This window comes from Pan troglodytes, chromosome 2, assembly GCF_028858775.2.
Source record: "Pan troglodytes isolate AG18354 chromosome 2, NHGRI_mPanTro3-v2.0_pri, whole genome shotgun sequence".
NCBI classification, from domain to species: Eukaryota; Metazoa; Chordata; class Mammalia; order Primates; family Hominidae; genus Pan; species Pan troglodytes.
In genome coordinates, this window is record NC_086015.1 from 92,705,287 (window position 1) to 92,732,322 (window position 27,036).

General features: G+C 35.9%; 1 protein-coding gene across 2 annotated transcripts in view; it reads left to right on the plus strand.

The window, feature by feature from the left end:
* The window catches only part of CSNKA2IP (casein kinase 2 subunit alpha' interacting protein), a 134,658-nt gene that overhangs the window by 52,343 nt on the left and 55,279 nt on the right, over window positions 1-27,036 (plus strand). The window contains exon 2 of one of the 2 annotated variants that reach the window (XM_054680818.2): window positions 14,519-14,729. The exons of the other annotated variant lie outside the window; for it this stretch is intronic. The gene's annotated coding sequence lies outside the window, so the exon portion shown is untranslated. The remainder of the gene's footprint in view (window positions 1-14,518; window positions 14,730-27,036) is intronic. 2 annotated transcript variants of the gene reach the window in all.

The following is a 27,036-nucleotide window of genomic DNA, read 5'->3' on the forward strand; positions in this document are numbered from 1 at the left end:
TATTTAAAAGGAAATCTTCCCATATGATTAAGAATTTGTGTTCTAGAATCAAACTTCCCTGTGGTCACTTTCAGCTATTTTCTAGCAGTGTGATTGGGGCAAATTACTTAGTCTTTGTATGCTCAGTTTCTGCTTAGGCAAAATGAGGAAAATAATACTTAATAGGGAGCTGCAAAGACCAAGTGAAGAGCCTATGTTTATGTCTATTTCTGTGATGTGTAGATATGTACATATAGATATAGAGATTTGTAGATACCCTGATATTAATACCTAATTCATGATAAGAACTAAAAATGTTAGCTTTTGCCATTCTTGAGGATAGTTTTTCAAACTATTATTTTTGTTTTTTTTTGCACTGTTGAATTATACTGTTTACTCATTTATTCCTGCAACAAATATTAACAACCTACTCTGTGCTACACAACGTGCTGGGTATTAGGCATATAGCTGCAACCTAAATGGACATAATACCTTTATTCATAGATATTACAATAGAAAACATAAAAGTAGTTAGAATATTTGAAAAGCAAATGCAAACCTGCAAAGTGAAATAAGTTTCTAAACGTGTATATACCAAGGCAAATCTAAGCTGCAATAGTTATTTTGTTTCATCCTTTGTTGTTCTTAAAGTTATATTTAAGATATAACTTCATGATTATGGTCATAGCCAGATGAAGAGTGAAGAAAGAAAACATTCTCTAGGCAGAAGGTACAGCAGGGGCCAAGAACCAGAGGCAAGAAAAATAATAATTTGTTTGAGAAACTAATAAACTCATCATCTTTGGAGTGGAAGCAGTAAAGGGGAACTAACTGCATTTGATGTTGTAGAGGTAGAAAGTCATGAGACTGTGTACAATCTGGTAAGCCTTGTTGGAGATCGTAGCTTGGGAAGTCATTGTAATAATTTATGGCAAGAGTAACATGATCATATATGCATTTCAGGAAAGATGACTCTGAAATTAGATAATGAGGTGGAGGAAGGCAGCTGAGTGGTTGCAGTGAGAATAGTGAGGAGGTGATTGCAGAAGTTTGTTAAAGAAATGACGGTGCATTGATGAGCGCTTTAATGGAAGAAAATAGGTAGAACCAAGAACTTTAGGATGTAGAATCAAAAGAATTTGTAGTTAGTTGGATGTGAGAAGGAGTGAAAACCAGGGAATAGCTAGGAACATGCCCCAGATTTCTGGATGGATCACCAGAGGCTGGGGTGCCATTTTAACAAATAGAAAACACAGAAAAGGAGTAGGTAGTACAGGGCAAACTGAAGCATAGAAGATAATACATATTGTTTCCAACTGGAATTTGTGAATGTGTTAGAATCAAGTAGGCAGTTGGATATGTGGTTCAGAATTCAGGAGAGAATTCAGGAGATATATGTGGTCTGGATGTAGGTAAATTTTTACACACCCCAAAATAGCTATTAAAGCCCAATGAAAGGAATTAGATATCTATAGGGATAGAGAATAGCTAGAGAAGACAAGGAGATGTAGGAGAAAAGTTGAGAAATTCATTGATGGAAAAGAAAGAACAAGTAAAGAAAACTAAGAAGGAATGGCCAGAGAAATATTCAAAAAGCTAAGAGAATATGTGACATGAAAATTTAGTAAAGAGAGAGTTCCAAAAAGGAGGAAGCAGCCAGCAGTTCAAATTCTTTCAAAAATTAAAGTAAGGTACAATAAACACATTGCAATTGAATTTTTGAGTGGATAAGACATTAGTGACTTTGATAAAAGCAGTTTCCCTGTATTTATGTAAGTTTAAACAAGGTTGGAATAAACTGGAAATAAAAAATGTGATGGACTGGAAAAAAGAGCAATCAACACATTACGTAAGTTTGGGTGGAGAGAAGAGAAATAGGATAGTTAACTGGGCTATTGGGTTGAGGAAAGATGCTTTTGTTTTATTTAATTTTATTAAAATAGGGCAATATGAACACACTTTAAAGCAGGTGGGATGGAGGTTAAAAATGCAGTTGTGTTAGTTGAGAGATAGATAATTAATAGCACAAGGTTTAGGGAAGGGTGAAACAACTGGAATCTATCTGGAGAATAAAGGGGAGGATTGGCCTTGAAAGGGATAAAAGGGATTTTGCCCTTTGTATCAGGAGGAAAGGAGGAAGAATGGGTATAGCTGTATGTGACATGATATCTTCTGTAGTGACAATCGAAGGACATTTCTCATATATCTGCAGATACTGTGAGGTAAGTTGAAGGATTTAAGTTTAAGCAGATAAGAGAAGGTTTGATATAGTCATTATGTGGAATATGGAAGAAAGCATTTCAGGTAAACTTACTCAGTCTTCAGAAATTTTAAAACTGCCCAACTGAAGACTATTACATTTTTTGATGTCAGCTTGTGTAATAGTTAGATATTTCTCAACCTAGACTATAAGTACGGAGAAAGTGCTTAGTGTATTCACCTAGAGATAGGGATTTGGCATGTGTGCATGGGAAAAGTAATTTTAGGAATGGAAGGAGAGTAGTAGATAATTTGTTGAATCAAAATAAGGGGGAATATAAACAGATGTGAAGTTGATATAAATAAATAATATAGACAGAGTGGATCGATATAGATAAATAAATGGATGTGTACATACACATACACATATATATGTACTTAGGGTAATGGTGCCATAGATTCAACAATATTTTAAAGACAAAGTGTAAGTGCAATAGCAGAGTGACATATACAGAATTTTAGGAGATTGTGGTCAAACAGTGAAATTTCTGAAGCAAGTTTTATGTGATTGCTTCGTTTACTTTATGGTTAGACAAGTGTGTAGTTAAAATAAAATGGTGGAGAATGTCACTGGAGACGTAGAATTTGAGATGTAAAATTCAAAATGTAGAATTTAAAGCTGATAGTGCAGTTTGACCAGAAAGGAACAATGTGGTCTGGGTGCCAAGGTTATTAGTGAATAAGAAAAAATGACCAAGAGACTGGCAGATAGTACAGAGGATGAGGAGGGTTGGAGAGCTGAAATGACAGGCCACAGATGAGCAAGGGTAATGGTCTGAAAGCAGCGCTAGGGGACAATGATGACAAAGACCCAATTCTACATAATTTCGTGTGGTGTGAGGGGCAATGTGTGGCCTTTGCTTGAGAGAAATGTGAGGGATATGGTGTTCTCAGTAGATAAGTAGTTTACATTTAAAGTTAGAAGGTGTAGAGAGCATTCAGTAAAAATTTAACAACATAAACTGTGTATAAAGACAAGTGCAGACACTTATCTTATTTATCTGGGATATTGGGTACATATAATGATATGTGTATGTTCACCTTTGTAGCAAACTGCTAAGCTATTTTCCAAAGTGAATGTACCATATTCTGTTACTAAATACATTTATGAAAGTTTAATTTTATCCATATCATCACCAATATTTGGTGTTTTTAAGTTTTAGCAATGGATGGGGGTGTCTCAGTTTTAATTTGCATTTCTTTTCTAAAAAAATTTTGTTTTTTGAGATGGAGTTTTGCTCTTGTTGCCCAGACTGGAGTGCAATGGCATGATCTCAGTTCACTGAAACCTCTGCCTCCTGGGTTCAAGTGATTATCCTGCCTCAGCCTCCCGAGTAGCTGGGATTACAGGCATCCGCCACCACGGCCAGCTAATTTTTATATTTTTTAGTAGAAACGGGGTTTCACCACTTTGGCTAGGCTGGCCTCGAACTCTTGACCTTAGGTGATCCACCCACCTTGGCCTCCCAAAGCACTGGGATTACAGGCCTGAGCCAGCACACACAGCCTTAATTTGCATTTCTAAGATGGCTAATGATGGCACTGCATTTCTAAGATGGCACTGCTTCACCCATTTATTGACTATATATTTGCCTTTCGTGAAAACTTTAAGTCCTTTGTCCGGAGTGTTGATTGGATTATTTTCTTATTGAGTTGTAATTGTTGTTTATATATTCTGGATACAAGCCCTTTGTTCTAAAAGGAAACAACAGACACTGGGGTCTACTTGAGAGAGGAGAGGGTGGGAGGAGGGAGAGGAGCAGAAAAGACTGCAATTGAGTACTGGGCTTAACATCTGGGTGATAAACTACAAACTACAAACCCCGGTGACATATGTTTACCTATATAGTAAACCTTCAAATGTACCCTCAAACCTAAAATAAAAGTTAAAAAAGTCCTTTGTTCTGTTTACGCATATGTACTCATTTGTGTGTATGTGTGTTTAAGTATACACACTCATACTCATATGCAGACATATATACACATACACGTAAAATTTTCTCCTAGTTTTTGTTAATGGTGTAATTTGAAGAGTAGAAGTTTTAGATTTTTATGAATTCCAATTATCAATTTTTATGGTGTTTCCTAAGACATCTTTGTTTATCCAATAATCATGAAAAATTTCTCCTTTTTTTCTAAAAGTTTATAGTGTTAGCATTACACTTAATTCTATGATCCATTTCAGGTAATTTTTGAGAATGATATGAAATAAGGGTCAAATTTAATGTTTTCTGTAATGATTTCCAGTTACTCCAACACCATTTGGTGAAAACATTATCTTTCATTTTGTTTAATGACCTTACTACATTTGTGAACATAAACTGATCTTACCTGTACATCTAATTTAGAACTCTCTCTTCTCAGCCAGTGTTCTAGATGCACTTTCAGATAACATAAATTTGCTTTTTCTTTTTCAAAATTATTTCAGCTATTTAAAATCTTTTGCATTTTTATATTAATGATAAAATCAGCTTATCCATTTCTACAAAGAAAAGCTTGCTGGAATTGTAATTGGGATTGAACTGAAACTGCAGAAAAATTTGGGAAGAATCAACATTTTAACAATACTGAGTCTACCAATAAACTGAAATGGTGTATAGCTCGAATTATTTATTTCTTTTTGTCTCATAAATTTTCTGTGAGTTTTCAATGTACATGTCTTTCACATTTTGTTAAGTATACTCCTGTTTCACATTTTTATGTTATTCAAGATAGTATTGTTTACAATTTTTATTTTATAATCATTTATTACAATTAGTTACTTTAATTGGTGGCTATATTGAACTAATATTTTTTGAGTATCTGCTATATGTAGTTGCTTGTTTTATCCTGGAGTTACCATGATTAGTAAAATCATAGGCCTTCTCTGACTATGAGTTTACGATCTAGGGGAAGAAAGAGACATTGATAAAAGAGTCACACATTAAGTGCAATAAAAGAGGACTACCTACTTCTTTAAGGGATATAATCAAGTAACTTGACCTTAGGAGGAGAGTACAGAAAGTTTTCCTGTGAAAATGCAAGGTGTTGAAGTCTGAAGCCGGAACAAGCATTGACTAGGTTAGCGAGGAGTGAAGCACATTCTATCCACAACAAGGAACATGAGAAACAACCTGTGGTGGGAGGAAACACAGTGAGGTTATGGTTCTGAGAGACGATCATGGTAGTTAGGAGAGAGCGAGGAGAAGCGCAATGTTAGATTTTGCTGGAGAGATACCTTAGTGGCTAGATAATGATCTTGAAGCCAAATCTCTATTCTAAATGGCTTTATGCAGGAGCATAAGATTATAATAGTTAAATTTTATTTATTTATTTATTTATTTTATTTATTTATTTTATTTTATTTTATTTTTTTCTGATTTTCTTTTTGACATTTATTTTTATCTTTTTTTTTTTTTTTAATTATACTTTAAGTTTTAGGGTACATGTGCACATTGTGCAGGTTAGTTACATATGTATACATGTGCCATGCTGGTGCGCTGCACCCACTAACTCGTCATCTAGCATTAGGTATATCTCCCAATGCTATCCCTCCCCCCTCCCCCCTCCCCACCACAGTCCCCAGAGTGTGATATTCCCCTTCCTGTGTCCATGTGATCTCATTGTTCAATTCCCACCTATGAGTGAGAATATGCGGTGTTTGGTTTTTTGTTCTTGCGATAGTTTACTGAGAATGATGGTTTCCAATTTCATCCATGTCCCTACAAAGGACATGAACTCATCATTTTTTATGGCTGCATAGTATTCCATGGTGTGTATGTGCCACATTTTCTTAATCCAGTCTATCATTGTTGGACATTTGGGTTGGTTCCAAGTCTTTGCTATTGTGAATAATGCCGCAATAAACATACGTGTGCATGTGTCTTTATAGCAGCATGATTTATAGTCATTTGGATATATACCCAGTAATGGGATGGCTGGGTCAAATGGTATTTCTAGTTCTAAATCCCTGAGGAATCGCCACACTGACTTCCACAATGGTTGAACTAGTTTACAGTCCCACCAACAGTGTAAAAGTGTTCCTATTTCTCCACATCCTCTCCAGCACCTGTTGTTTCCTGACTTTTTAATGATTGCCATTCTAACTGGTGTGAGATGATATCTCATAGTGGTTTTGATTTGCATTTCTCTGATGGCCAGTGATGATGAGCATTTTTTCATGTGTTTTTTGGCTGCATAAATGTCTTCTTTTGAGAAGTGTCTGTTCATGTCCTTCGCCCACTTTTTGATGGGGTTGTTTGTTTTTTTCTTGTAAATTTGTTTGAGTTCACTGTAGATTCTGGATATTAGCCCTTTGTCAGATGAGTAGGTTGCGAAAATTTTCTCCCATGTTGTAGGTTGCCTATTGACTCTGATGGTAGTTTCTTTTGCTGTGCAGAAGCTCTTTAGTTTAATTAGATCCCATTTGTCAATTTTGGCTTTTGTTGCCATTGCTTTTGGTGTTTTGGACATGAAGTCCTTGCCCACACCTATGTCCTGAATGGTAATGCCTAGGTTTTCTTCTAGGGTTTTTATGGTTTTAGGTCTAACGTTTAAATCTTTAATCCATCTTGAATTGATTTTTGTATAAGGTGTAAGGAAGGGATCCAGTTTCAGCTTTCTACATATGGCTAGCCAGTTTTCCCAGCACCATTTATTAAATAGGGAATCCTTTCCCCATTGCTTGTTTTTCTCAGGTTTGTCAAAGATCAGATAGTTGTAGGTAAGTGGCATTATTTCTGAGGGCTCTGTTCTGTTCCATTGATCTATATCTCTGTTTTGGTACCAGTACCATGCTGTTTTGGTTACTGTAGCCTTATAGTATAGTTTGAAGTCAGGTAGTGTGATGCCTCCAGCTTTGTTCTTTTGGCTTAGGATTGACTTGGCGATGCGGGCTCTCTTTTGGTTCCATATGAACTTTAAAGTAGTTTTTTCCAATTCTGTGAAGAAAGTCATTGGTAGCTTGATGGGGATGGCATTGAATCTGTAAATTACCTTGGGCAGTATGGCCATTTTCACGATATTGATTCTTCCTACCCATGAGCATGGAATGTTCTTCCATTTGTTTGTATCCTCTTTTATTTCCTTGAGCAGTGGTTTGTAGTTCTCCTTGAAGAGGTGCTTCACATCCCTTGTAAGTTGGATTCCTAGGTATTTTATTCTCTTTGAAGCAATTGTGAATGGGAGTTCACTCATGATTTGGCTCTCTGTTTGTCTGTTGTTGGTGTATAGGAATGCTTGTGATTTTTGTACATTGATTTTGTATCCTGAGACTTTGCTGAAGTTGCTTATCAGCTTAAGGAGATTTTGGGCTGAGACAATGGGGTTTTCTAGATAAACAATCATGTCGTCTGCAAACAGGGACAATTTGACTTCCTCTTTTCCTAATTGAATGCTCTTTATTTCCTTCTCCTGCCTGATTGCCCTGGCCAGAACTTCCAACACTATGTTAAATAGGAGCGGTGAGAGAGGGCATCCCTGTCTTGTGCCAGTTTTCAAAGGGAATGCTTCCAGTTTTTGCCCATTCAGTATGATATTGGCTGTGGGTTTGTCATAGATAGCTCTTATTATTTTGAAATACGTCCCATCAATACCTAATTTATTGAGAGTTTTTACCATGAAGGGTTGTTGAATTTTGTCAAAGGCTTTTTCTGCATCTATTGAGATAATCATGTGGTTTTTGTCTTTGGCTCTGTTTATATGCTGGATTACATTTATTGATTTGCGTATATTGAACCAGCCTTGCATCCCAGGGATGAAGCCCACTTGATCATGGTGGATAAGCTTTTTGATGTGCTGCTGGATTCGGTTTGCCAGTATTTTATTGAGGATTTTTGCATCAATGTTCATCAAGGATATTGGTCTAAAATTCTCTTTTTCGGTTGTGTCTCTGCCCGGCTTTGGTATCAGAATGATGCTGGCCTCATAAAATGAGTTAGGGAGGATTCCCTCTTTTCTATTGATTGGAATAGTTTCAGAAGGAATGGTACCAGTTCCTCCTTGTACCTCTGGTAGAATTCGGCTGTGAATCCATCTGGTCCTGGACTCTTTTTGGTTGGTAAGCTGTTGATTATTGCCACAATTTCAGATCCTGTTATTGGTCTATTCAGAGATTCAACTTCTTCCTGGTTTAGTCTTGGGAGAGTGTATGTGTCGAGGAATGCATCCATTTCTTCTAGATTTTCTAGTTTATTTGCGTAGAGGTGTTTGTAGTATTCTCTGATGGTAGTTTGTAATTCTGTGGGATCGGTGGTGATATCCCCTTTATCATTTTTTATTGCGTCTATTTGATTCTTCTCTCTTTTTTTCTTTATTAGTCTTGCTAGCGGTCTATCAATTTTGTTGATCCTTTCAAAAAACCAGCTCCTGGATTCATTGATTTTTTGAAGGGTTTTTTGTGTCTCTATTTCCTTCAGTTCTGCTCTGATTTTAGTTATTTCTTGCCTTCTGCTAGCTTTTGAATGTGTTTGCTCTTGCTTTTCTAGTTCTTTTAATTGTGATGTTAGGGTGTCAATTTTGGATCTTTCCTGCTTTCTCTTGTGGGCATTTAGTGCTATAAATTTCCCTCTACACACTACTTTGAATGCGTCCCAGAGATTCTGGTATGTTGTGTCTTTGTTCTCGTTGGTTTCAAAGAACATCTTTATTTCTGCCTTCATTTCGTTATGTACCCAGTAGTCATTCAGGAGCAGGTTGTTCAGTTTCCATGTAGTTGAGCTGCTTTGAGTGAGATTCTTAATCCTGAGTTCTAGTTTGATTGCACTGTGGTCTGAGAGATAGTTTGTTATAATTTCTGTTCTTTTACATTTGCTGAGGAGAGTTTTACTTCCAACTATGTGGTCAATTTTGGAATAGGTGTGGTGTGGTGCTGAAAAAAATGTATATTCTGTTGATTTGGGGTGGAGAGTTCTGTAGATGTCTATTAGGTCTGCTTGGTGCAGAGCTGAGTTCAATTCCTGGGTATCCTTGTTGACTTTCTGTCTCGTTGATCTGTCTAATGTTGACAGTGGGGTGTTAAAGTCTCCCATTATTAATGTGTGGGAGTCTAAGTCTCTTTGTAGGTCACTCAGGACTTGCTTTATGAATCTGGGTGCTCCTGTATTGGGTGCATATATATTTAGGATAGTTAGCTCCTCTTGTTGAATTGATCCCTTTACCATTATGTAATGGCCTTCTTTGTCTCTTTTGATCTTTGTTGGTTTAAAGTCTGTTTTATCAGAGACTAGGATTGCAACCCCTGCCTTTTTTTGTTTTCCATTTGCTTGGTAGATCTTCCTCCATCCTTTTATTTTGAGCCTATGTGTGTCTCTGCACGTGAGATGGGTTTCCTGAATACAGCACACTGATGGGTCTTGACTCTTTATCCAACTTGCCAGTCTGTGTCTTTTAATTGGAGAATTTAGTCCATTTACATTTAAAGTTAATATTGTTATGTGTGAATTTGATCCTGTCATTATGATGTTAGCTGGTGATTTTGCTCGTTAGTTGATGCAGTTTCTTCCTAGTCTCAATGGGCTTTACATTTTGGCATGATTTTGCAGCGGCTGGTACCGGTTGTTCCTTTCCATGTTTAGCGCTTCCTTCAGGAGCTCTTTTAGGGCAGGCCTGGTGGTGACAAAATCGGTCAGCATTTGCTTGTCTGTAAAGTATTTTATTTCTCCTTCACTTATGAAGCTTAGTTTGGCTGGATATGAAATTCTGGGTTGAAAATTCTTTTCTTTAAGAATGTTGAATATTGGCCCCCACTCTCTTCTGGCTTGTAGGGTTTCTGCCGAGAGATCTGCTGTTAGTCTGATGGGCTTCCCTTTGAGGGTAACCCGACCTTTCTGTCTGGCTGCCCTTAACATTTTTTCCTTCATTTCAACTTTGGTGAATCTGACAATTATGTGTCTTGGAGTTGCTCTTCTCGAGGAGTATCTTTGTGGCGTTCTCTGTATTTCCTGAATCTGAACATTGGCCTGCCTTGCTAGATTGGGGAAGTTCTCCTGGATAATATCCTGCAGAGTGTTTTCCAACTTGGTTTCATTCTCCGCATCACTTTCAGGTACACCAATCAGACGTAGATTTGGTCTTTTCACATAGTCCCATATTTCTTGGAGGCTTTGCTCATTTCTTTTTATTCTTTTTTCTCTAGACTTCCCTTCTCGCTTCATTTCATTCATTTCATCTTCCATTGCTGATACCCTTTCTTCCAGTTGATCGCATCGGCTCCTGAGGCTTCTGCATTCTTCATGTAGTTCTCGAGCCTTGGTTTTCAGCTCCATCAGCTCCTTTAAGCACTTCTCTGTATTGGTTATTCTAGTTATACATTCTTCTAAATTTTTTTCAAAGTTTTCAACTTCTTTGCCTTTGGTTTGAATGTCCTCCCGTAGCTCAGAGTAATTTGATCGTCTGAAGCCTTCTTCTCTCAGCTCGTCAAAATCATTCTCCATCCAGCTTTGTTCCGTTGCTGGTGAGGAACTGCTTTCCTTTGGAGGAGGAGAGGCACTCTGCATTTTAGAGTTTCCTGTTTTTCTGTTCTGTTTTTTCCCCATCTTTGTGGTTTTATCTACTTTTGGTCTTTGATGATGGTGATGTACAGATGGGTTTTCGGTGTGGATGTCCTTTCTGTTTGTTAGTTTTCCTTCTAACAGACAGGACCCTCAGCTGCAGGTCTGTTGGAATACCCTGCCGTGTGAGGTGTCAGTGTGCCCCTGCTGGGAGGTGCCTCCCAGTTAGGCTGCTTGGGGGTCAGGGGTCAGGGACCCACTTGAGGAGGCAGTCTGCCCGTTCTCAGATCTCCAGCTGCATGCTGGGAGAACCACTGCTCTCTTCAAAGCTGTCAGACAGGGACATTTAAGTCTGCAGAGGTTACTGCTGTCTTTTTGTTTGTCTGTGCCCTGCCCCCAGAGGTGGAGCCTACAGAGGCAGGCAGGCCTCCTTGAGCTGTGGTGGGCTCCACCCAGTTCGAGCTTCCCGGCTGCTTTGTTTACCTAAGCAAGCCTGGGCAATGGCGGGCGCCCCTCCCCCAGCCTCGCTGCCGCCCTGCAGTTTGATCTGACTGCTGTGCTAGCAATCAGCGAGATTCCGTGGGCGTAGGACCCTCCGAGCCAGGTGTGGGATATAGTCTCGTGGTGCGCCGTTTTTTAAGCCGGTCTGAAAAGCGCAATATTCGGGTGGGAGTGACCCGATTTTCCAGGTGCGTCCGTCACCCCTTTCTTTGACTCAGAAAGGGAACTCCCTGACCCCTTGTGTTTCCCAGGTGAGGCAATGCCTCGCCCTGCTTCGGCTCACGCACGGTGCGCGCACCCACTGGCCTGCGCCCACTGTCTGGCACTCCCTAGTGAGATGAACCCGGTACCTCAGATGGAAATGCAGAAATCACCGTCTTCTGCGTCGCTCACGCTGGGAGCTGTAGACCGGAGCTGTTCCTATTCGGCCATCTTGGCTCCTCCTCGCACCAATAGTTACATTTTAAAAAGATCAGTATGGCTGCCATGTGAAGAGTGGATTGGAGTAAAGCCATAGTCGAATTAGAGAGGACAGTTAAGCGGGTACAGCAATAGTCCAAAGTGGTGGCTTGAACTAGCATGGTGAATTGGAAATGGAGAGAATTGGATATATTCAGGAGGTAATTTAGAGAAAAAATACTAACAGAGTTAGTGATAGCTTGAATATGGCAGGTAAGGAAAAGGGAGGAGTTGAGGGATGGCGTCAGTATGCCAAACGTATGACAGTGATATTTTTAAGAAAATCAAGAGGGCATGTGAAATAGATATATGATAAGTGTGCTTGGTGCTCAGTAAATAGGTCTGAGTAGAAGATAAACATTTACTGCCCAATAGGGAATAGCTGTCAGGTGAAATCTTAGGTGAAGATACAATGATTTTAGTGAGAATTACAGAAAGGGAGAAAGGGCCACTCTCAATTCTTGTTCTTCCTCTTTCTACTTCAAGTGTATTTCAGCTAGAAGTATGTCAAGACTATCCTGTGCATCTTGTCTTTTCCTCCTGAAGTTTCCAGTTTTGTCAGTTTTCTACTTTGATTTCTTATGTTTGTGCTACCTTTACAATAGTATACTTGAGATGATGCACTTGTAACATTATTCATCTTTTATTAGTTTTGTCAAGTTCTATAAAATTACTATTATTAACAAGAATAATGATAGAGAATAATTTGTCACAATGCTGATAATCCCTCATGTAACACTACAAAATTGACAAATAACAGAGATTTATTGAACAAGCATCTGAGCAGTCATATTTACTTTGTAGTGTATCACTAGAAAGATATAAAATATGAAAGAGTTTGCCTTAATTTAATAGACTGAGGAAGAAAAATTGAAAATGAAATAGGGGTGATGTGTTATAGTATTTATATTCATAAAATATTAAAACTGTTTAGCATATATAATATTATTGTGGAAAATCAGCCTTTAAATTATTTATTGTTATTACTAGGATATCTCCTATCTCTTTTTTTTTTCAAAATAACATCATAGTTTGAGGCATTTTAAGTCCAAATAGTAAGTGTTTCATTTTACTAAAAGTGAACAGTAAGAAGTGTCCTGATAATACATAAATTGTTCATTCCCCTTCTAGGTGCCATCTACTATTTTATTTATTCATAAAGCAATCCTTAATCTGGGAGCTGAGCCAGTAAATTGATTTCATTTTCATTACTTATAGCAGCTTTTTGGATAGGAACCATTGTTCTAACTAAGTAAAATTGGGTAACTGTTTCCTGACAACCTACAGGAAAAAATATGATTTCCTATAATAAAACATTGAACTACGTCCAACTCAGAGAAATATGCTGAATTCATAAACAGAAAATTAAATGCTCTAATGTAGAATGAATATAGATGTTATGGCCACTGGAATTGTTCTTAAACTTGAGCTGCTATTACTTATGCAAAATGTCTATGGAAGATGAATGGCCCATTGTTGAACCCATTGAACAAAAAGCTTTGATTTCTAGCAGTGATTTTAATCAAGACTCATTATATGACTTAGAATAAGATACTTAAAAATTCCATGCTTCTGTTTTATCATGTGAACAAGAAAGAAAAATATACTTTCTCTCTGCCCTTGAACTCTTAAATTATAAAGAATATTAATGCTGAAGGACCCCACTAATATGAACGCAAAAACTTTGTAATTAACAAAAATCATTTAAATCCACACACCAGTTAGATAAATTAATCCTAAAATAAATTGGGTGCGTATATACTTAAAAATTCTTAAATGCTGTATATACCAAAGTATATGTTCCATCTTAACTAATGAAACTCTTTCCACTCTGCTGGGCTTATTTGTAGAAATAGAGAAAGGTCCCATCTTGACAGTGAAGAGAAAGCATAGATGTCAGATATGAAAGTGAGGAGGCTTTATTTAACAATTAAAAGTTGAAAGCTATTCTGGCCATGAAGTCTTGAGATACTATAAAGATATCTTGATTTATCTTCATCAGGAGCCTTATATAGGTAGACAGATAATTCATTATTTGTAGCTGTTTTTCATTCTTACGCTTTGATGGCAGGGAATATTTATGTCTTGCTCAGTGCTAAAATTTGTGTAGCTTTCACAGTCTCTTGCACATATTAATGCTCAATAGATATCTGAGGAAGAAACAATATTAAACAAAATATCCACTCACTTATTCATAAATGATTTTTTATAGAAATAGTAACTATCTTGGGTTTAAGGATACAAAGATGAATCAGATGCACATAAGGAGGTCTGTCAGAGTAGAAAGACAAACAAAAAGATATAATTTTAATAAAATATTAACTTAATAGGACATGAACATTGATATAGGTGGTGTTTTTTAATGAGGCCATTTTTGAGGGATGCATTCCTCAACAATAGCATAAAGACTGAAAGCATTTTGGAATTCGTTTGCAAATATTATGTTATTGTGAATTCTATTACGAAAGATTTTATTATTTCATTCTTAGAGCAAAATGGTTGTCTGAGGCTTTATTAACATTTTGAATACAATTTATTGACTTAAACATTTAAAAAATACATCATCTACCTTCTAAAAAATATATATGTCACCAATATAAGAAATATTTAGAAGTGATTATCCAGGATCAGTTGAAAAGAACTAGGGTAGCCAAACGCCTCACTCACTCTGCTCCTGCATCCAAAGGTCAGACTCAAAAATACAGACCAATAAGAGTTTAACTTTTATGTCAATCTTTCATTCATCCTTACATTTATTCATTTGATAAATGTTTATTAAGTGCTTACTATATGCTGGTAAGGTGCTGGACATTGGGCAGGAAGTGATAAATAAAACTGATTCTTCCTGGCAGAAATATGGCAGGCACACAGGCCTGAGACTGGAGTATGGCTTCCTACTTCTTCCTCCGCAAATTAAAGACAGCGAGCCCCAGGGTGCTAATCCAACTGAGCTGCCACTCCAACTACAATTAGCGAAGCTGAACAAGAAAGGAGAGATGGAAAACCTGCCCCTAAATGAGGTATCCTAACCTCATGCGTTTTCCAGTGAAGCGAATTACAAAGGCGAGTTCAGAAAGAAAAATGAACCGGGGAACCTGAATCTTGCCTTGAGGCATAGAACTGACCCAGATTAGTAAAATATGGCACAGAAATTACAGACAATGCACAATAGAATGAATACTTGAGGAATCAAAAAGCAAAAAGTATAAAACATTATCATATAATGAATATCACGTAATAGAAGCATCATAAAATGAAGCATATAATGAGTATGATATTTGAGAGTAGAAAAGTAACATCTGTCCTTGTTTAAAACAAATGGTAGATTACATATTAGTGGCAAGGTAAATAAATACTAGAGAAGTCTTGAGTGAGAAATCTATTCAAGATGGCATAATTGAGACTTCAGAGAAATGTTAGTTTCTGAGCCAGGCAGAGAAGGGCAAGTTATTTCATTCAGTATTTAACAAATATTTGCCAAGAATTGACTCCCTGCCAGTAATGAGACTGGTGGCCTTACTTCTAAAATGGAAGGTTGAGCTGAATGATCCTTTTTAGTTTGAGCCACCCACTACATAATCTAATGCTGCGGGAAATTTTGGTAGGTGGGAGGAACAGGAGAAAGGGGTGGTAGGCAGAATCATGGCCCGCAAAGGTTTCCATGTGCTAATTTCTCAAACCCATGAGTATATTATCATATATGGCAAAAGGAACTTTGCAGATGTGATTACATTAAGAACCTTGAGATAAGATTATCCTGGATTATCATAGTGGACCTAATCTAATTGTATAGGTCTTTAAAATTGGAGATCATTTTCTAGTGTGGTAAGAGACAGGGAGATATAACTATGGAAGAATGGTCAGCAAGCTGTAACATTGAAGGCTTTGACGATGACAGAATGGAACCACAAACTAGGAATTATAGGTGGCCCTTAGAAGCTGAAAAAGGAGCACAGCTCTAAATACACGTTGATTTTAGCCCAGTGAAACCTGTGTTAGACTTCTAGCCTACAAAAATGGAAGATAATAAATTTGTGTTATCCTAAGACACTAAATTTGTGGCACATTGTTATATAAGCAACAAGAAACTAATGTAAAAGTGTTCATATAAAGATAGTATGGTTCAGGATGCAGAGGGAGAAAAGCATGGAACAATGTGATGAATAGAAGTTAAGGAATCAGTAAGAAATTTGACTGAGGTGTAGGGTGTGTGTAGAAGAATAACAGAAGATGAATTAGTATAAATAGGTTGAGTTAGGTTATTTAGGTTAAGGCCTTGAAATACATGCAATTTTTTATGACGGAAAATGATATGAAGTTATCATATGTTATTGAGCAGTATATCATTTGTCTTCAAATATTAGGCAAAGCATTTAAGACTATTGTTCTTTGTTTTTTGAGCAGTCATTAAAACATAATTCACAAAAGTCAAATATAAGGCCTTATAAAATGAATAATAATATAGACTGCTTACTTAAAGAATTAATTCTGATAATTTCACAAGATCTTATGTCTTCTTTATAATTTTCAAAATAAGATTAACTCTGGGGAACTATCATTATTTAGATAAAATTATGACCATATGCATACATAACCTATGATTATTTGAATAGCAACAATAACAATGAAACAGAAGCCTGTTAGTTAATAGTCTTCAGTTCATGCAGCAAGTGTATAGTATCTTATAGAAATTTTCATTAAATTATAAAACAAAAACTTACCTTCTAGGGACTAACCTTAGAAGCTAAGATACCCCTTGCAGAAAATTTAATTTGGAACAGGTTGTGCTGCTACTACCATGGAAATATGAATGAGTAGATAAAACAAGTCTTTTAGGAGAAAGATAGGTTTATTAGGATTATCAGGCTCTAAATGGAGAGTTAATAAAATCCTCAAATCCTGCTGCTCTATTAATGAAAAAGACTCACTTGCAAAATCTCAGTGGGAAGTTATAATCTTTGCCATGCCTTAAGTAGCTAACTAGTCCAACTTTGCAACTGAGTATATTTAAATGGGCTTTTCTTAAGAAGGAAAAAAGAAGAACACAGGGAAAAAAAGGATATGCAGGAGAGGAGGAGAGAATGAAGAAGCAAACAGAAGGATTACCAAGGAAGCTAATATTTATGAAAGTGTAAATTAGCTTAAAAATCTGATTTATTAAGTGAGCTCTTGTTGAGTGTCTGGTTACTTTTGGCCATGAGAAAAATGGGATGGGGGAACTGTCTTTCCTCGCTTTTGAAAGAGGGGCAATCTGCTATGTCTTTTTTTTTTTTTTTGCCATTCTTTTGGCAGCTTGTAGATATCATACATCATAACATTCCACATAGGTACAAAATAGGTTAAATGGAAATTTGGCAAGCTACATCACATTCATAACCCAGTAACTGACTGCTTGGAAGACATTTATTTGAAAATTTATTTTAACTTTGGCTTTTAAATAAAATCTAAACAATGTTATTTGATTTTATGTTCACCAAAACAATGAACATTTAGAAAATTCTGGCAGCACCATGTGCTTGTGAGAATATAGAATAAAGGGAACCCTTATATGTTGGTAGTGGTTGTATAAATTGATGCAAGTTTTGAGAGCAATTTGGCAATATCTAGTTAAATTGACCAGGATCCAGCATTCTGATTCTAAGTGCTTCAGAATTTACTTCAGAAAAACTCTTGCATATGTGCACAAGAAAATATGCAGAACTATTCAATATTACATTGTTGTTTATGGTAAAAACCTAGAAACAACCTAAATATCTATTACTAAAATTGGATATGTTTATATACAGCAGTCACAATGAATAAAGAAAATCAATACAAAAATGTTGAGAGAAAAAGGCAATCTCTTAAGAATTTATACAATATGTTACCTGTTATTTCAAATTTGGAAACATAAAATAATATATGCTATGTGTAGACACACACATATATATTTGCACGTAAAGAGTATACCATATATTTGTACATAAAGAGTATAAAAACAAGGATGGGAAGTGTGCACTTCAACTTCAGAACAGTGATTATATCCAGAATGTAAGGGGGATGATTGCACGGAATAGAATCAATTAGGTTGCTCAAAAAGGACTTTGATCAAACCTTCATTTTTTGATGTCTTCTCACAATTATCTAAAGAAAATATATTAAAATGTTTATTAAATCTGAGTGGTGGGTACAAGGTGTTTGTGAGATTGCTTCTGCATATTTTCAAATTCAAACCAATTTAAAATTAAAGGGCCATCTTTAATTATTTAACCCTATGTCCTAATGATCTCATGCATAATCTATAGTGGTTTTAATTTGGCTTATTTTTTGTGGTTCTGTCAATCCTAGTTCAGTCTCAGAATCATATTTTTCACTTCAGACAATTTACCTATATTCTTACCTAGATTGTATGCTTATAGCACAGGAAGGCTTTCCAAGGCCATCATTTTGGTGATCCATTTGCAAAACTATTTCTCAAGTATTTCAAAATACCTATAAAACTAGACTCTGCAATATTTTTATTAGGTTTTTTGTTCAAGATTAAATTAAATGCCCCCAAATATGATTCATTAAATACAAATTCTAGAAAAATAAGGTCACCATTGAAAAATGTAACTTTATTCTAGACTGGCTAATTTGATTTATGGAGATAAATATGTTCCATTTCTGAGAAAAAGACCAGCTTGTCATTAGAGAATATCTTACTCATTGATACCAAGGGATTGTAATGGGGCAGCTTTGTTCTTTTATTTTCATCCGTGGTAGAGCAGCCTTGACCCCTTAGCTTGCTTCATTAACATCTTTCACAATAAATCATCAGCCCATCACAGACAGCCATTTAGAAAGCAATAATAACAATAGTTAACATTTAAAGAGCTTTTATTATTTGCAGCACTGTGATCAGCACTTTACATGCATTATCTTGTATGATTTTAGCAACCTATGATAAAGAAGCTGTTATTTACTTTTTCTAGGTTAAGGAGCTCAGGCTTAGAGGGATCAATGAAATTTCAAAGAATATAAGAACTGTAGGCAAATGATAGCATAATTCTAAATTGTTTTAAAGGAAATTATTTCATTTGGAGTTTTGTTAATGTCCTAGTGAAAGAAGTCAATGCTTTGGCAAAGAAATCTGGAAATTGATACTTGCTGGTGAAAAGGGAGGGCTGCTGGGTATGACACAAGGGCTGAGACATACATGAAGTCTTCTAGCAGATGGAATTAGATTCAATTCTTTTCTGATAAGAGGGGGAGACAAGTTCCACATACTTGGTATATTTCTTTTCTTGGTTTGCATATAACTTGAGGGTCTCTTTGGAAGAAATGAATTTTTAAGTAGCTAGAAACAAGCAACAGCAATATCAGAAAAAAAAAAGTTGAAGGAGGGATGGTTTAGAATGTGCACAGCATGTGTAACAGATAGTTTTGGGGAAGAAGCCCATAGACAATTGTCCAGGAAAGGTGTGGGGCTGCTAGTAGACAGAGTCAACACAGAAACACAGTGAAATGTTGGGAAAGTCAGATAACTTAACACCAATGGAAATGCTGCAAAATTTTCCTGTGCCCACCCCGCAAAATAAAAGGATTTCAGATTAAAAGTGAATACATTTCAGAGACTGCGGTAATAAGAAAATCCTCAATATTCACAAGCAGCTTATATGGTTAATACAATATATATGTTACATGTTAGATCAGTGCTGTCCAAGAAAACTCTTCCTCTAGCCCAGGCCCAATTGGAATAAGTTTACATGAAAATAGTACTTTTTAATTTAAACTTTAATCTGTTTAACACCTCAGTCCTTCAACCTGCCCTCTTTAAGCCTCAGTCTTTCCTTTTCCTCTCCATTTACTCTTTTTTTCTCTCTTTGTAGAAACACGACTTTATAACCTATTATTATCCATGCAACTCCATCATTCTGAGTTGTTCTTCCTCTTGTGCTGTGTTAATACTTATTTGCCCCTAATTCTTAAGTTGATGTCTTTTTCTCTTCGAACTTTTATTCTATTTCTTCCTTTGTCCAAACATCACCGCTCTCTGCCTTCATTTATTCCTTTAGATTGAAAAAAATTCTTTGTGTGACTAAAGTTTCTTAAAGCTTCTGAACCTTCTACCAGTCTGTTTACTTCTTTCTAAAATCCAGTTTTAGCAAGAACCTTGCTAAGTCAGTTTAATAAGAACCCCCTGTTCCTGATATTTGGATCACCCTCAATATCTGATCAGGCTCTTCATCCTCCACCATTCTTTGGTGACGTTTGATTGACCTAGCCTACTTTCAACAAGAGTCCTGCTAGGTTGGTTTAGCTAGAATCCACCTTTACCTTAATGTTTCCTCTTAGTAATTTTCCATCCATAACCCCCACCCAGTTCTTTCACTATAAATTCCACTTGCCCATGCTGTATTTGGAGTCGAGTCCAATCTCTTTCCCGCAATGCAAAATCTCATTGCAGTGGTCTCTATACCTATCACCATGTTCACCCAACTCTTTGAATAAAGTTGGTCTTATCATCTTTAATATGTCCTGAATAATTTTTTCTTTAACAGGATCTATCCTTTGCCCTTCACCCTGCTACTTATTCAGGGAGACTGATCTGTGTATCAAGAGGTTCTTTTAACCTCCGGTGAGCTTGGGCAGGATGTTTGCTACAGGAGATCAGAGGAAGGGGAAAAAGGTCATTGAGTTCATTCCCCTGCCTCCTTCCCTGTAGGATCACCTCATGTTAACTCTGCATCTTGATCAAAAGTCAGAAAGCTTGTCAAAGTAGAGTTCTCTACAGAGCCCTCTCTTTGGCTTTCAGAAACCCTATTATCTTCTTTGGGTTAGGCCTAGGAATAATAATAGCTTAGTGATTTCTAGCCCTGGACTCTAGCAATATCTCTTGTGATTTCTTTATACCCTGCCCTACCTTGATAAGTAGTGCATTTATTAAACTCTCTTCCAATTATTTCAATTTGAGCATGTCGTATATTTCCTGTTGGAACCCTGACCAAAACAACCATTTTAAGGCACTTTTCCTTTATTTCACTTTTCCCTGATTTGTCCTAGGCCCCCACTTGCCTATCACGTGATTAGCACTCTGTTTCATTCTTTATTCCATTAGGGAGCTTGCAGAACAAAAATATTTTAGGATGAAAAGTCTAAGCATTCTAATATCAACTTTGCCATGTACTAGCCATGTGATTCTAAGTAAATCATTCATTTCCTCTGAACCTAAGTTTTTTTCATCTAAAAAAAATGAGTGGAGCTATATTAGATAATCACTAAGATTATCTTCTGGTTTTAAGACTCTATAATTTCATAAAATAAAAAATATATAATCTTTTAACTAACCTCATTGGTCAACTCTAGCCTATGCTTTTGTATTATATATAAACAATTCAAATAGAAGAAAATAAACCTGAATGATTTCAAGATATAAAAATGCTAATTTTATATTAAAAACCAAAATAAATGGCTATCATGATTATGTTGCTTTGAAATTGAAATTGAAACAATAAAATTTTATCCAAAACTAGAAGCAAAATAAGAAAGTTAAGGGCAGGTAGTTACTTTCTTAATGCATAATGGTTATATGTACTTTGAACCTTTAGAATTCAATGAATACAATTCAGTTATATTTTTAGGCATGGGCTACTGGAAGCGCAGTTGCTTTAAATGTTATCTATAAAAGCCTTAGCTGGCAGTTGAGCTTTTTCATTTCGTTTTTCTCTTATCTCTCTAGAAGTGAGGAGATAATTTTTAGAAATAAATAACATTCTAAAACGGGGGAAGAAACACTCAACATTCAATGATCAAATCTTAGGGAATGCTTTGTTCCTATTTCAGCTAAAGGGTATAACACTGATTGAATGATTTTAAGTTGGGATTTTTGGCGACTGTTCCATTGGACTTCATATTAAAATACCAAAACATGATACTAGTGTTTCCAAATAAAATTGTGCATCTTTCTTTGGCTAGAAGGTGTTTTCTTTCAATGAAATGAAGCAAATGCACCTGTGTAGTTAAAATTCTTTATTTTTGTTGGTCTCTGGAAAGAAAAAAAATGTACGTAGTATTCAATATTTAAATTCCATTCTTGCGGCAGACCGATGTAGCCATACAATTGGCCACAGAATCCAGATTCTGCCATGGAATTTGCCCTGTGGATATCACGGTGTAGCCCCACTCTCATGTGGCCGACACGGAGGTGAGGGGGAGTATTCCATTTGCTTTGCTTTGGCTCTGGCTTAGGAAAATTGCTCAGGCAATTGCTTTTTGTAGCATGTAATGCTGTTAGTTCCTATCACACTGCTAACAGCCTCCCACCCTCAAGTAGACCACAAAGCAGAGAGAAGAAAGAAAACTTCTTCTTCTACTAACCATATTGGCTCAGTATCAATAGAAAACAGTAGCTTTTCAATCCTACCTCCTCAGACTCTGTGCGGATTTGGGGGCGCCAGAGTGGAATTACTTACTCTATCATGTACCAGGTATTACCTGGCATTGTGCAAATATTCTTTTCCTAATATATGTTTTAGAAAGAAATAAAATCTTCAGAAAAGTCCAAAAAAAAAAAAAAAAAAAGGAGAGGGAGGGTCTGATTGCATATTTATGCATATCTTGTAACATTTAGTATGTTAAATGTGTGAATATGTTTTTATGTTTTTATGGATTGATACAAAACAATATTATGCTAGTAGATTCAAGCTAGCAAAATGAGGAGTGGACATCAAAATGTCAGCTTCTTGGCGGCATATGTAGCGCTGAAAATAACCTCTTTTCACTTTTGGAATCATAGTCACTGCATCTAATGGAGGTCAGTGTGTCATGCCTACCCTCCAGGCAAGTGGTGACAGGTGGCCATATAGGCTGAGAACACACATTTTACTTTTTTAAATGGCTTAGAGCTTCTTTCACAAGCAAAGCTTTATTTACTGTAAAGGTGACATTCTTTGGAAGAGATTGAAGAAAATAGTATGCAATTTATTTATTTATTTATTTGAAATGGAGTCTTGCTCAGCCACCCAGGGTGGAGTGCAGTGGCACGATCTCGGCTCACTGCAACCTCCGCCTCCCAGGTTCAAGTAATTCTCCCATCTCAGCCTCCCGAGTAGCTGGGATTACAGACACCTGCCATGATGTCTGGCTAATTTTTGTATTTTTAATAGAGACGGGGTTTCACCATGTTGGCCAGGCTGGTCTTGAACTCCTGAGCTCCGGTGATCCACCCACCTCGACCTCCCAAAGTGCTAGGATTACAGGCATAAGCCACTGTGCCTGGCTGCAATCAATTTATTTTTATATGTAATAAATTAATTTTAAAATATACAATAAAGCAGTATATTCAGTTGAACAGAAATAAATTTATTCACCAGTACTTAATTCACTTATTAAGGGCAAATTGCCCAGAGAAAAGAAATAGAAGTAAGAAAGGAAGAAATGCTCAGTGTTCAATGTCATGTCTACTTAGGCAGTTTTCATAAAGGTGACAGAGTAAAGGAGATGAAGGCAATAGAGGCAACAAATGAGGTTTGTTTATTTTTATTGTTACCGCAAGTCTGACAACCCTCATTTAGTTTCTAATGGTTTGTTTTCCTGAACTCAAAAATGAAGTTCAGTCTCCTTGTCTATTAGACTAGCTGTTTTGTTGACAGACTTTTCGTTATGGAGATAATATTTATCTCTCAATACTTTGCGGGGTGGAACCAAAAAGGAGAGTAGAGATGTTTCTATTAAAGTAGCTGATTAACCTTAGTATAATAAAAAAGAAAACTTGAAGTAGGCTTGACAATTCAGAATAAAGCCAGTGCCTGACCAGGCTCTCAAAACTGTTACTAACAGAAAGTAAAGCATTCCATTTACTTTATTAACATAAAGTACTCTATTAACTGTCCCATATAGCGTGGAGCAGTATAAATTCCCATCTTTCTAAATGTATATGTTCAAGATTGCCCATTGAAAGGGGGGCCACTGTGATCTGGGAGCTGCTTCTATGCCATACTGAAAACCTCTATTCCATTATTAAATGGCACCACACTGCGCATCTCAAGGATTTGAGTACCTAACAACTTAACTGGGGGATTCCCTTTTGTTTTAATGTGTTTTTTTTGGTGATTTCATGATCCAAACCAGTTTTAGCAAATACACACATTTATCATAACTTTAGACTCCTTGAAATTTAATCAAAATAATTCAGCCACGACCACTATTGCCAACTGAGACCATTGAAAAGGGGCCCAGGAATAGTGTAATTAGTTGCTATTACGTGGCTGCAAGCCTGCAATTTTCCTACTGACTCTGACCCACAGCATTGCTTAAGTAAGTATTTGCACGAAAACTAGTGATAATTGATCCCCTTCAGTGTCAAGTGTCTTCATAACTTTAAAAATTAAAGATGCAGAGTGTCTCAAGTGGTTTGTGTAGGCAATTTGATTCCAATTTTATTATCACAATGGGTCTATAATATGCATGAAGTGTCCTTTCTGATTAGCCATGCCTCAGCAGTTACTTTCTATTTCCGTTTTTGCTTCTCTTTCCCTACTTCTGTTCTGTCCTCTGTTCTGTCTTCTGTCCTATTCCAAGCTTCCTCACATTTTCTGAGAAAATGGAAGAGGCTGCTTGCAGAATTTACCTAGCTATTCAAATTAGCTGCCCAGAATCAGGATGGGCTAAGCCATGATAGCATTCCCTGTTAAACCAGCAGCCTCTGTTACATGCGAAAATGATTTCTTTCTTCAAAGTTTGGGGGGAAAATGTCTAGGTGATCAGGTACAGAAGAAAATTTTGCTGTAAATAGAATATTTTTTCTTAATTATCTGAGAATCAAATTATAGAGAGTGAGGCAAATAGAAAAAAATAGTTTATTTAACAGAATGTATAGGGACAAAAAATATTCTTAGGACAAATTATAGCACACATGCACAGTACTATTTGCGAGTTGTATATGATTTAAGAAGCAAGTTATTTAGTCACAAGATCATTTTGTTTATTTTGTTTTCTTCAGATTCTTTTCTATTTCTATTTTTGCTCCGTCTCCTAGTAAAGTCAGTGATATTGTCTTTAATTTTCTATCAGGATATATATGATTTATTTTATTGGTGACTTGTAAAATGAAACAATAAAAACTCAAATTATGCTTTACTACAGGAACAGTTATGAAAGCAATGATAATATTTAACTTCCGTAACAAATGCATCAGGGTGACATATTTTTAACTACTCTAAGGCCATTGTCTGTGCCTGAATTAGGATCATTGTGTGTTACAAGAGACCTTTCACCCAACAGTAGCTGAGAAATCCTAGCTGGACTAAATCAATACATCAGAAAACTCTGAAGTCTTCAATAGAAAGATTCCAAATTTTGTTACAAAATGACTAAAAACATATGGGGGTTTCATTTTATTTTACAGGAAAATGTGGCTCACTGAGCTCAAAAAGAAGGCTCTGTGCATGAAATCATGAAAACTACATGGGGCGATAACTTTAATCAAATCCCAAAGCTTAGAATATCCTGAAGATGACCCACCTCCACATATTTCCAAAATTGGGAGAGCTTTTTTTATAGAGTGATTTATTTCTATAGCTATTCATAGAAAGAGTCTGTTCCTTAAGGTATGTGACAACCTGCATTCATGCTTGAGATCACTGGGACTCATATGTTTATAAAGATCTCTGAAACTTCTGGCTTCTTTTTCTCATTTGTTGCCATGTGAACCACTCATCCACTCCGGAAGCTCTCCTGCCACGGAAGTCTTTTAAAGCAGCTTATCTTTTGTGGTCATCTGATTGACAATGGTTCAACAAATCTTCAAAATGATTGTTTATAAGATTATAGACTTTGGTTATTATCTTTAAAACTTGTCTTTTCAGGTTAAATATAAATAATCTCCTAAAGTTTAGTCATCTTTTTCTTATTCTAGTTTCTATTCTCATTATTGTAACATGAAATCCAATATGAATTTAACGATTGTTAAATGGTGCCATTTGATTACTTCCTTGCTCTAATGACAAGAAATCAACTTCACAGTGAGTTCTTATCACAGTGGTGGTTTATTGTATGAATTCTGATGATAAAAACTTGACGTTGGGTATCCAAAATTACTCTTTAAAGTAAAGACTTTTGTTATATATAGAGAGAGCGGGAGCAAAACAAACACCAATTGAATACAATGTTAATGTTGTCACCAAAATATAAAGTGATTTCTCATTTTAACTGCTGATTGAGTAAGAAATATTTGGTATTTAAAATTACAAATGTTTGTTTTGTAGTGTGGGATAATTAGCTTTTTACCTTTAAATTAAGTATGCACTGTAAATTTCCTTATAAATACAGTTGAATTTTATATTAGTCATTGTAAAGTGAATATGAAAATAACTTTATCTTGATTAGAATAACATTTTCTTCTTTATTAACACTAATGAGAACATCAAAGAATGTGATTAAATTAAAATGCATTTTCAAGGTATAGTTGTTTGTGGGCACAGAACAAATCTGTTTTCTTCTAATTTTGAAGCAACGGAGGCCATCTTGTTTCTTCCTACTTGAGACATTCTACAGTGTCTACACGTGACATAAAATTTACCATAAATTTAGCTCACTCACTCTATCTATCTATCTATCTATCTATCTATCTATCTATCTATCCATCCATCCATCTAACTGACCTGTCTCTGCCTCATCTACCTACATAATGAATAAGATCTTATAAGCTTGGATTATAAGTTTATTGCATTAAATATATGGTAGTGTTTTAAAGATTCTCACCTAATTGAATCTCTGCTCAGCCACTAAATCAGCAACTAAACAGATACGGATTTTGTAGAAAAAAGTTATTTAATTCATTTAAGTTTAATTTTAAAGCTGATAATTCAGTTTGTGAAAAATTTTTAAGTTTGTTTGAAACAACTTAGATATGGGTATCTACTTTTTCAGTGGTACATTTATTAAATCTAAATATATGCTAAATACTGCTGATGAAAATTTAGTGTCTGAATTGAGATGTTTTGTGAGAAATACATTACAGATTTCAAATATTATAAACATGTGAAATATCTAATTAATATTTTATTTTATATTATTAAATATATTTCAACATATAACAAGAAAATATTTTAGAAAGGTCAGCTTGAATAAAAAATGTCATTAAAATCAATTTCACCTGTTTTTCTTTACTTTTTAAAATGTGCTGACTAGAAAGTTTGAACTTACTTATGTGGCTTGCATTGTATTTCTATTTGACAACACTGTTAGAAGAATACCCCAAGAGAAAGGGTAATATAATATGCCCTACATATAAAAATAAATTTGAAATGAATTAGGAGAGTTTGGTGTGAAAAATAAGTCATAAACAACTATGATAGGTACTCACTTTATTTTTGAAGGGTTAATAGTTTCATTAGTACTAGGGAAAAGG